We start from the raw sequence: 10359 nt of genomic DNA, 5'->3' as shown, positions 1-10359 counted from the left end.
GGTTATATTCCCAGGAAAGTAGACTATGAGATAAGGAAAGACATGCAGGAAGTTTCTTGGTGCATGCTCTTGTAATTAACATCTGTGGGAAGAATGGAAGTAAGCAGCATGGGCAGCAAGAGAAGCTCTGGAACCAACCTAAATGTCCATCATCAGATGACTGAATAAGGAAAATGTAGTACATTTACATGATGGAATACTACTCTGCCATAAAAAAAAGAATAAATTACTGCCATTTGCAGCAACATGGATGAACTTCTAGAAAATTATGTTAAGTGAAAAGCCTGGCACAGAAATAGAAATGCTGCAGGCCCTCGCTTATACATGGGAGCTGAAAAATAAAATAAAGAAATAAATAAAAAAGAAAGAAAGACACAACAATCACAATAATACATTGATCTTTCAAAAGCAGAAAATGGAACTGAGGTCACCTGAGGTGGAAAAGGGGAAAACAGAGGGGGGTTAAGTGAGGAATTGGTAAAGGGCTGCAAAAATCAATTACATTGTACACTAATTATCCTGATTTGAACATCACGTATTGCACACTGGTATTGATATTCAATGCTGTACCCACAGATATGTACAATCAACTGTGTTCAAATAAAGAAATGAGACCCTGGGCTGAGATACAATTATAACAGAGCTTCAGATGACTCCATAGGTAGCTCAAAAACTGGGATAGGGCTGGCCCGGTGGTGCACTTGGTAGAGTGCGGTGCTTGGGAGTGCGGCAGTGCTCCTGCTGAGGGTTTGGATCCCACATAGAGACCGGTCCACTCACTGGTTGAGTGTGGTGCGGGCGTGAAACCGAGGGTTGCGATCCCGTTGCCGGTCCCCGGTACGGGCGCGACACTGAGGGTTGCTATCCCGGTACCGGTCACGAAAAAAGACAAAAAGGGGAAAATAAAAACTGGGATAGACCTCTGAAAGTTCTATTTTGTTGAGTAAAGAGGCTGGGTCTTCATGTCTCATCAGAGATTTAGTCTTTGAAATGGCTATCTCTGTGAAAAACAAAAAATTTTTATTGGTTTGGGTTCTCTGAAATGCATATGCCAAGATAGAATTAGATGTATAAGAGACAAAATGGCAGGAAAGCCTGTAAAAAATAATAGTATGAGTAAGCATAAAGGAAAGAAAACAAGAATAAATAAAATCTGAAAAGTAAATGGAGACATTACAACTGATACCACAAAAATATAAAGAATTATTAAAGAGTGTTATGAACTCTACACCAACAAATTAGAAAACCTAGTGAAAATGGATACATTTCTGACATATAACCCACCAAGACTAAACCAAGAGAAAATAGCTTTGGCTATGTGGGGTCTTTTGTAGATTCACACAAATTTTAAGATTTTTTTTCTATTTCTCTGAAGAATATTATTGATATTTGGATGGGAATTGCATTGAATCTGTAGATCACTTTTGACAGTGTGGTCATTTTGGCGTTATTCCAATTCATGAACATGGAATGTCATTCTATTTCTTGAGTTCTCTTTAATTTCTTTCATCAGAGTTTTGCAATTTTCATTGTAGAGACCTTTCACCTTATTGCTTAAGTTTATTCCTAGGATTTGGGGGATTTTCTGGTGGATATTACATTCAAGATTGCTTTCTTGATTAATATTTCAGCTGCTTCATTGTTGCTATATAAAAACGCTACTGATTTTTAAATGTTGATTTTGTGACCTGTATCTTCACTAAATTTGTTTATCAATTATAAAAGTTTTTTGGTAGAGTCTTTTTTTTCTAGAATAGCTTTGGCTATTCATATTTTTTGTTATACCAATTATGGTAGAAGACATTGGGGTCTGGGCTGCCTGCAGTATCTTCACTAAATTTGTTTATCAATTATAAAAGTTTTTTGGTAGAGTCTTTTTTTTCTAGGATAGCTTTGGCTATTCATATTTTTTGTTATACCAATTATGGTAGAAGACATTGGGGTCTGGGCTGCCTGCTCCTGGAGGTTACTTATGCTTCTGGTGCTATTCAGGTTTCATCCCAGAGGTTCCAATTACAATATGGACTGGTGCAGGGGCTGTTTGACTTCATGACTTAGTAGTTCCAATACAACCAGGTTTATAATGGGAGGTTTCAGATATGTGGTCACAGCATCTCATATCTACCAGGACTCAGAAACAAAGCAGAAACTATTTTGCAAAAGACATATACTTATTTTCTGTGGGGAGCATACCTTGCTCTAGAATCCCCAGGGCCTGCATTGTGATTCTCCCACTGGAAGATGCCATAGATCCACATAGAATCTCCTTTCCCTACTGACTTTTCAAACCATGGTTCTGGAAGATAATATAATCCAAGTAATAGAGGTGTATAATGACAGGAGGGGAGAAGATGTTGGATGCAGGTGAACCATTTGGCCTTTTTTGGTATGCCTGTTATCATTTTGATAATTACCAATTATCAAATGCAGGAGTCATCACCTGAGAAAAAATGGAGGCCAGGGCTCAGAGCCCTCAGGGATGAGGGCCAACGTTACCTTGTAAATCATTCAGACTAGCAGAGGTGTTATCCAGAAATGAGGGAAATTGAGAATGAATAGTAGAGAGGAATGACATTGAATATCACTTATGGTTTTGAGATGTTTGTCCTACTAACCCTCCTTCTACAATTAGTTCCTTTCATAAGCCTCTCTCTTCTTTCATAAAGTCAAAAAATACATGGAGGTGCTACTTCCAGAACTTACACTAAGAAGTTTATTCAAATGGCCAAAGGGGTGGACTGTAATGGATGCTGTGCTGCATTCCCCATTTATTTGTGCAGAAATAAGGGTTTATTTTTTGATGCATGCAGAGTGTAGCAATATTATAACCCACCAATTCAACACTCTTTGAGAAACTCCCTCAGCTTAAGGAGGCAGCTGCACCCAAAAACACAACACTGAGATCTCTTGCTGTGGGAGCATAACTGACTGACAGCCATCTGAATCTACCACTGTGTTTGCACTGACTTTGCTCCTTTTCTGCATCCAGCCACTAACACTATACAGCAGGGCACCAGTGTATGGCCATTCCTGTGGCCACATAATCATATTAATAACCTGGGTCCACTAACTCTGTCAGGATGATGACTCCTCTTCTCGGTATGAGGGACCTGAAATGCCAGGCAGCAACATAGCTTGAAGTTTAAAAGGACATTAGACATGTCTTTAGAAGTGCTATCCCTTTAGGAATCTAGACCTGTAAATCTGCAGAAGCTATAGCTGTGGAGCCAGGAAGAACAAACTTCTCTAGCAGCTCACTGGAAATAATATCTCCTCATTGTTCCCATCCTTTCTACTTTCCCAGCTTCTGGTAACCAATATTCTACTCGAAGAGGAAATATTTTATATTCAGAGTTTTTATCACATGAACAAATATAATAAAGGGTCTTGGAGGAAGATTTAGATGATGACTATGAGTATGTATTTTGTTCAATACAGCTGAGGTTTCCTAAGTTGCATACAAAGTCCCAAACCCATCTCATTGTATACATTAAATAAGTACAGCTGATTACATTTCAATCATGCCTCAATAAAGGAGTTTAAAATTTTTTTAATTAAAAGCAAGGTACCCCTTTTTATCCATAATGCACTCATAAAATGTCTAAATAGTCTTTAAAGGAGGCTCATCACAGAAATGAGTTAGGCTCCTTAGAGAAATTAAACTTTCTTTAGGGAAAACACCGTGAATTTTAATCAAACCAAACAAAGAAGATTTATCCTTGGAGGAAAGAAACCCATCTTCCCTTACTGCTGCCTCCATAGACACAAAACAGACTGAAAATTTTCCATTGAGCCATCTTCATGGTATCCCAAGGGAGTTGAATTGTTTGGAGAGTAGAGAAAAAATAAAACAACTTATTTAATGAGACACACTGAAAATTCAACCCTAGACATGCTGGAAACTTTAAACATGCCCCTGCTACACCTCACCTGTAGTGCTCTGACACCAGCCTACATGAAAATCCAAGTGGGCTTCCTAGGGACTGAGCATGGAGAGCAGAAAGTTTCAATGAGAACCATGGAGTGAGTCCATATGTCCCAGTGAGGGTTGGTGGAGTAGGAAGGAAAAGAGGAGAGAATGTGAGTACTAAGCTTTACTTCTAGAAGAATGAGACTGGGACAGTCCATTTTTATTCGGTCTGTGAAGGTGAACTCCATGTACTTTAAAGGAACTTTAGTTTCCACTGAAACCAGTCTTCCGAAGGTTTTTTTCATTCCTTCTCTTTCTCATAGGAATCTAGAGACTCTCTCCAATATGAATTATATTCTGGAGAGTCTCCAGCTATTCTTCACTCTTTCCTATAAAGAATAGATTCCTGTTAACTTTCCTGCACTCAATTATTTTATTTTTATTTAGTTATTGGTTAATTATTTCTATGAAGATCTATGATGCATAAGGTATTGCCTATTCTGTTCCTACTATTGTTGAATTTTTCTATTATACTCCCTAACTATTCTCACTGGTAGTTTTAACTTACCGATAGCCCTTATTGGTTCTATATTGATGTGGTCACTGTCTCACTGTAGTGTCCACAGGTCATCGACAAATTATGTAATTATTTCTGATTTTCAGCACACAGCCAAATTCCCATTCTCATATTACCATAAACTTATTGGTTCTATATTGATGTGGTCACTGTCTCACTGTAGTGTCCACAGGTCATCGACAAATGATGTAATTATTTCTGATTTTCAGCACACAGCCAAATTCCCATTCTCATATTACCATAAACGTCTTTCCTTTGACGTTTATTCATTGTGGCAGGGGGTTTCACAGTCCACAGGTTTGACACTACTGACTGACTAAGATGTTGCTGTGGCTGCCAATTTGGTATGGCTACCTCAGTGACTGCTCAGCTGGCCACTAGTGCCTTGCATGTGTGGTTGCCTCGGGTCTTGGGCCTCTCTGGGGAGCCACCTCTCTGGTCAGCTTGGGCTTTGCCAGGCTGCTGGATCATGGGGCAGTACCGCAGGGTGTGTGGTCTCTGCTGAGTTTCCACCTCCCGTACTGGACTTCTCCCTGTTCCTTGCACTCTGGCATGGGCTGCTGGGATGCGCTGATTCACCGCAGAGCGTGTGGTCACTGCAGAGCTTCCCCTTCCCCTGAAAGATTTCTCCCTGCTCTGTGTTCACTAGGCTGGGCTTGGGATGGAGCTGGGTCGTGGCGGTGAAGCCTACCTGCTGCTGGATCGCATGGTGGCGGCCCCCCCACAGGGTGTGTGGACTCTACAGTGCTTCTAACTCCCTTGCTGGACTTCTCTGTGCTCTGTACGCATTGGGCCCGGCTGCTGGTTTGTGCGGCAACAGTGTGGTGTCCTTGGAGTTCCCATCTCCCCTGCCGATGTCTCCCTTCTCCGAGCACACTAGGCTGGGCTGGGAATGGAGCTGGGTGCCTGCAGTGAAGCCTACCTGCTGGATCACGCATTGGCAGCCCCACAGGGTATGTGGTTTCTGCAGAGCCTCCACCTCCCTTGCCGGACGTCTCCCCACTCTGTGTGCACTGTGCTGGGCTCAGAATGGAGCTGGGTGGCAGCGGTGAAGCCTATCTGCTGGATCATGCAACGGGGGCCCCACAGGGCATGTGGTCTCCACGGAGCTTCTGCCTCCCCCGCAGGACATCTACCCATTCCATATGCACTTGATGTTATGTTTTTGTAGTTTAAATCAGTTGATTTGTGGGAGAGAGTCATGCTAGGGACCGTCTATTCCACCATCTTGATCGGAAGTCAGACAGAATTGTTCTTTGAGGACAGTGAATTTACCAGAAGAAGCGTACTCAGCTACTGGTGCAACTGAAGTTCCTCCTCATTCTCTGACACCTTTGTTAAGTATATGGAGTCATCCACTTCAAAAATGAACACCATTCCACAGTTTCCTTATCCATTCCTCCATCAATAGACATTTAGGTTGGTCCCATATCTTGGCTATTGTAAACAGACCTGCTATGAACATGGGAATGCAGGTATCTCTTCGACATGATGATTTCCATTCCTCTGGATATATATCCAGAAGAGGGATTGCTGGATCATATGGAAGATCTGTAATTGTTTGAGAAACTTCCATATTGTTTTTCATAGTGGTTGTACTAATATACATTCCAACCAACAGTACAGTAGTGTTCCCTTCTCTCCACACCCTCACCAGCATTTGTTATTCACCATCTTTTTGTTTATAGCCAGTCTAACTGGAGTGAGGTGGTATCTTAATATGGTTTTAATAAAAAAACGCTTCTGAAAGAACTTAAAGAAGATACAAAAAATGGAAAGATATTCCATGCTTTGGATTGGAAGAATTAACATTGTGAAAATGTCTATACTACCCAAAGTGATCTACAGATTCAATGCAATCCTCATCAAAATACCAATGACATTCTTCACAGAAATGGAAAAAACATTTCCCTGATGACTAGCGATGCTGAACATTTTTTCATGTATCTATTGGCCATTTGTACATTTCCCTGATGACTAGCGATGCTGAACATTTTTTCATGTATCTATTGGCCATTTGTACATTTCCCTGATGACTAGCGATGCTGAACATTTTTTCATGTATCTATTGGCCATTTGTATGTCTTCATTTGAAAAATGCCTATTCAGCTCCTTTACCCATTTTTTAATTGGGTCATTAGTTTTTTTACTGTGTAATTGCTTGAGTTCTATGTACATATTGGATATTATTCCCTTGTCAGATCCATAGTTCACAAAAATTTTCTCCCAGTCTGTAGGTTGTTTTCTCACCCTCTTGATTGTTTCCTTTGCTGTGCAGAAACTTTTTAATTTGATATACTCCCATTTGTTTCTTTAAGGGGAGCATTTATTTTGTTTCCTGCAATGTTACTGGAGTTATTAACCAGCTTTAGGAGTTTTTTGATACAGCCTTTAGGTTTTTCTATATATAGTATCATGTCATCAGCAAATAGAGAATGTTTCACTTTACCTTTTCCAATCTGGATTCCCTTTATTTCTTTCTCTTGCCTGATTGCTCTGGCTAGTATCTCCAGCACTATGTTCAATAGAAGCGGTGAGAGAGGACCTCCTTGTCTTGTTCCTGTCCTCAAGGAGAAGGCCTTCAATTTTTCCCCATTCAGAATAATACCGGTGGTGGACTTGTCATAAATGGCTTTTATTGTGTTAAGATATTTTCCTTCTATACCTAATTTGTTGAGAGTCTTTATCATGAAGGAAAGTTGAATTTTGTCAAATGCTTTTTCAGCATCTATTGAGATGATCATATGGTCTTTGTCCTTGAGCTTCTTGATTTGATGTATTGCATTTATTGACTTCCTTACGTTGAACCATCCTTTTATCTGTGGGATGAATCCCACTTGATCATAGTGTATAATTTTTTTAATATGTTGCTGTATTCTTATTTCTAGTATTTTGTCGAGGATTTTAGCATCTAAGTTCATCAAGGATATTGGCTAATAATTTTCTTTTTTTTTTTTTTTCGTTGTGTCTTTATCTTGTTTTGGTATCAGAGTTACGTTAGCCTTACAGAATGAGTTTGGGAGAGTAGCATTTGTATTGTTTGGAATAGTTTGATGAGAATTGATATTAATGCCTCGTTAAAAGTTTAATAGAATTCAGCTATAAAGGCATCCAGGCCCACACTTTTTTTGTTAGAAGATTCCTGATTATAGCTTCAATCTCCTTGCTTGTTATTGGTCTGTTCAAGTTTTCTATCTCTTCTTGGTTCAGTCTTGGTAACTTATATGTATCTAGAAATTTGTCAATATCTTCCTGATCTTCAAATTTGTTGTCATACAGTTGCTTGTGATTTATAGATCTCTGAACACTTTTTTATCAAATCTGTAAATTATATGTTTTTGTTATTAACTCTGCTGATTTTAATACCATACATCCCCAGTCAAGAGCATGTACACATGAGCACACTCTCTCACACACACTTTGTATTTGATTTTCATTGTTGTGTGCACTTCTTTCCCCTTCACTTATGTATGCAGTCCACATAATTTTATTTCTTAGAAGAACTCACCTTACAGGCCTTCTGTGTAAGAAGCAGCCATAGGGATCTTCATTAATTAGAAGTGTTGTACAGTGGCCCAGAGAAGTGACAGGCCCGCTATATTTGCAAGGGTCAGAATTTCATCTTGATGGCTGTCCCTTTTAAGGGGGATATTGACAAATGATATCTATTCAAGACACTCTTATTGTGATATTAAAAACAGAAGTTCATATTTATGAAATGCCCTTTGTATGTCTCAGAAACCACAGTAGTAAAATGACATGAATCATCTCATTTAATTTCACTCTTTGCTTCCACCATGTAGGGAATATTTACTACTCCCACTATAGAGGTGAGAGTTTAAATAACTTTCTCAAGGTCACACAGCATGATATTGGTAAAACAAAATTTTATTCCAGGAAGACTGACTCAAGAAACCGTATTCTACATCATGGCTCTAGAGTGTAACTTGAAAAAATTATAATCCTACAAATGTAATCATAGCATGTGTTATAATGTTTACATAATAATAACAACAGTAATAAGAACAGCTAGAATTTATTGACACATCTACAATGCACCAAGGCATTTTTAAGCCTGGAAAAGGAGTAATAGTAGTAACTACCTTTTCAGAATGAAATAAATAAGGCACAGAGAGTTAACTCACATCACTATGAGGCATCGGGTCACAAATAAGGGTTGTTAGAGTTCAAAATCCATGTCTTAATCACTGTTGTATGATACTGGAAGTATAGTGATTATCAATGGGAAAACATAAAATATCTTACATTATTTTGGGAGGTTCAGATCAGAGAAGACATTAATGAATGTCCACAGATTCAAATAAGATTAGCATTTACTTATTTGGGGGGGGGGGGGTGTCTGGCCAGTATGCAAATAGGAGTATTAAAACTAGAGAGCAGATAACAGAAAGAGATATCTCCTGAATTAAAGAAAGTCTGAATTAGTTTACATATGCAAAATGAATTGGACTACTACTTGGCTGAGTGAATTACTGTCAGTGGAAGGACTCAATAGAGGTTGAAGGATGTTCATCCAAGGGTGACATTGTAAAGTGATGACTAGCTGAGGTGTTAGTTACCTGTTCATTGAACGTTGCTTTTGTCTTCCCCAGCAGACACCTGAGCTACATGGAAGCAGAAAACCACACAGAACTATCAGAATTCCTACTACTGGGACTCTCACAGGATTCTAAACTCCAGCCCCTTCTCTTTTGGCTATTCTTGTCCATGTACCTGCTCACTCTACTTGGGAACCTGCTCATCATCCTGGCCATCAGCTCTGACTCCCACCTCCACACCCCCATGTACTTTTTCCTCTCCAACCTGTCCTTCACTGACATCTGTTTCAAATCCACCACGGTCCCAAAGATGCTGGTGAACATACAGACACAAAGCAAAGACATCTCCTACACAGGGTGCCTCATATAGGTTTATTTTTTTTATGATTTTTGCTGGATTAGATAATTTACTCTTGGCTGTGATGGCCTGTGACCGATATGTGGTCATCTGCCACCCCCTGCACTACACAATCATCATGAGCCCCCGCCTCTGCATCCTGTTTTTTCTGATATCTTGGTTCATCATTTTCTGGGTAGCCCTGGTTCACATTCTACTGATGATGCAGCTGACCTTCTCCACAGGCACTGAGATTCCACGTTTCTTCTGTGGACTCACTCAGCTACTCAAGGTGGTCTGCTGTGATACCCTTATTAATAACCACTTTGTGTTTGTGACGACTGCACTACTGGCTGTATTTCCTGTCACAGGGATCCTCTTCTCTTACTCTAGGATCATCTCCTTTGTAATGAAGGTGTCCTCCACTGCAAACAAGTATAAAGCATTTTCCACCTGTGGCTCTCACCTCTCTGTGGTCTCCTTGTTTTATGGGACAATCTGTGTGGAAAACCTCACTTACGCTGTGACCCGATCTTCCCAGAGTAGATCAATTTCCTCAGTGATGTACACTGTGGTCACCCCCATGCTGAACCCCTTCATCTACACTCTGAAAAACAAGGCTGTGAAGGGAGCCCTGGGAAGACTCTTCAGCAGAGCAGACAATTGTCCTTGACTGATCAGTGACCTCAAATCCAAGTGGTCATTTTAAGCTCCTAAGTCAAATCTGGCGAATTTAAATATTCTGCCTCTTGTTCTGCTCTAAAAGATATGATTAATTTCTTATTATAAGCACCTAAGAATCTGATTTTATATGTTTTTGTATTTGTTTCTTCTCAGCAACTTTCTCAGTAATTTCTTTTAAAATTTTTTTCCCTCTTCGTTGTCCTTAAAGTTCCATTTTTGGTAACCATTTTGACAGCCATTCCTGTGATTTCCAGTTTAACATTTATAGCACATGTCACACCACATACCTACA

The 10359-nt window shown here is 39.7% G+C and overlaps 1 pseudogene; it reads left to right on the top strand.

Annotated features, from left to right (window-relative positions):
* The first annotated feature begins 9116 nt into the window (after nt 1-9116).
* LOC103608118 lies at nt 9117-10056 on the top strand (annotated as a pseudogene).
* The last annotated feature ends 303 nt before the right edge of the window (nt 10057-10359 follow it).

The sequence above is a fragment of the Galeopterus variegatus genome, unplaced genomic scaffold, assembly GCF_000696425.1.
Source record: "Galeopterus variegatus unplaced genomic scaffold, G_variegatus-3.0.2 Scaffold8033, whole genome shotgun sequence".
Classification (NCBI taxonomy): domain Eukaryota; kingdom Metazoa; phylum Chordata; class Mammalia; order Dermoptera; family Cynocephalidae; genus Galeopterus; species Galeopterus variegatus.
Note: the sequence above shows the minus strand (reverse complement) of the source record. Positions and strands in the feature narration are given on the sequence as shown.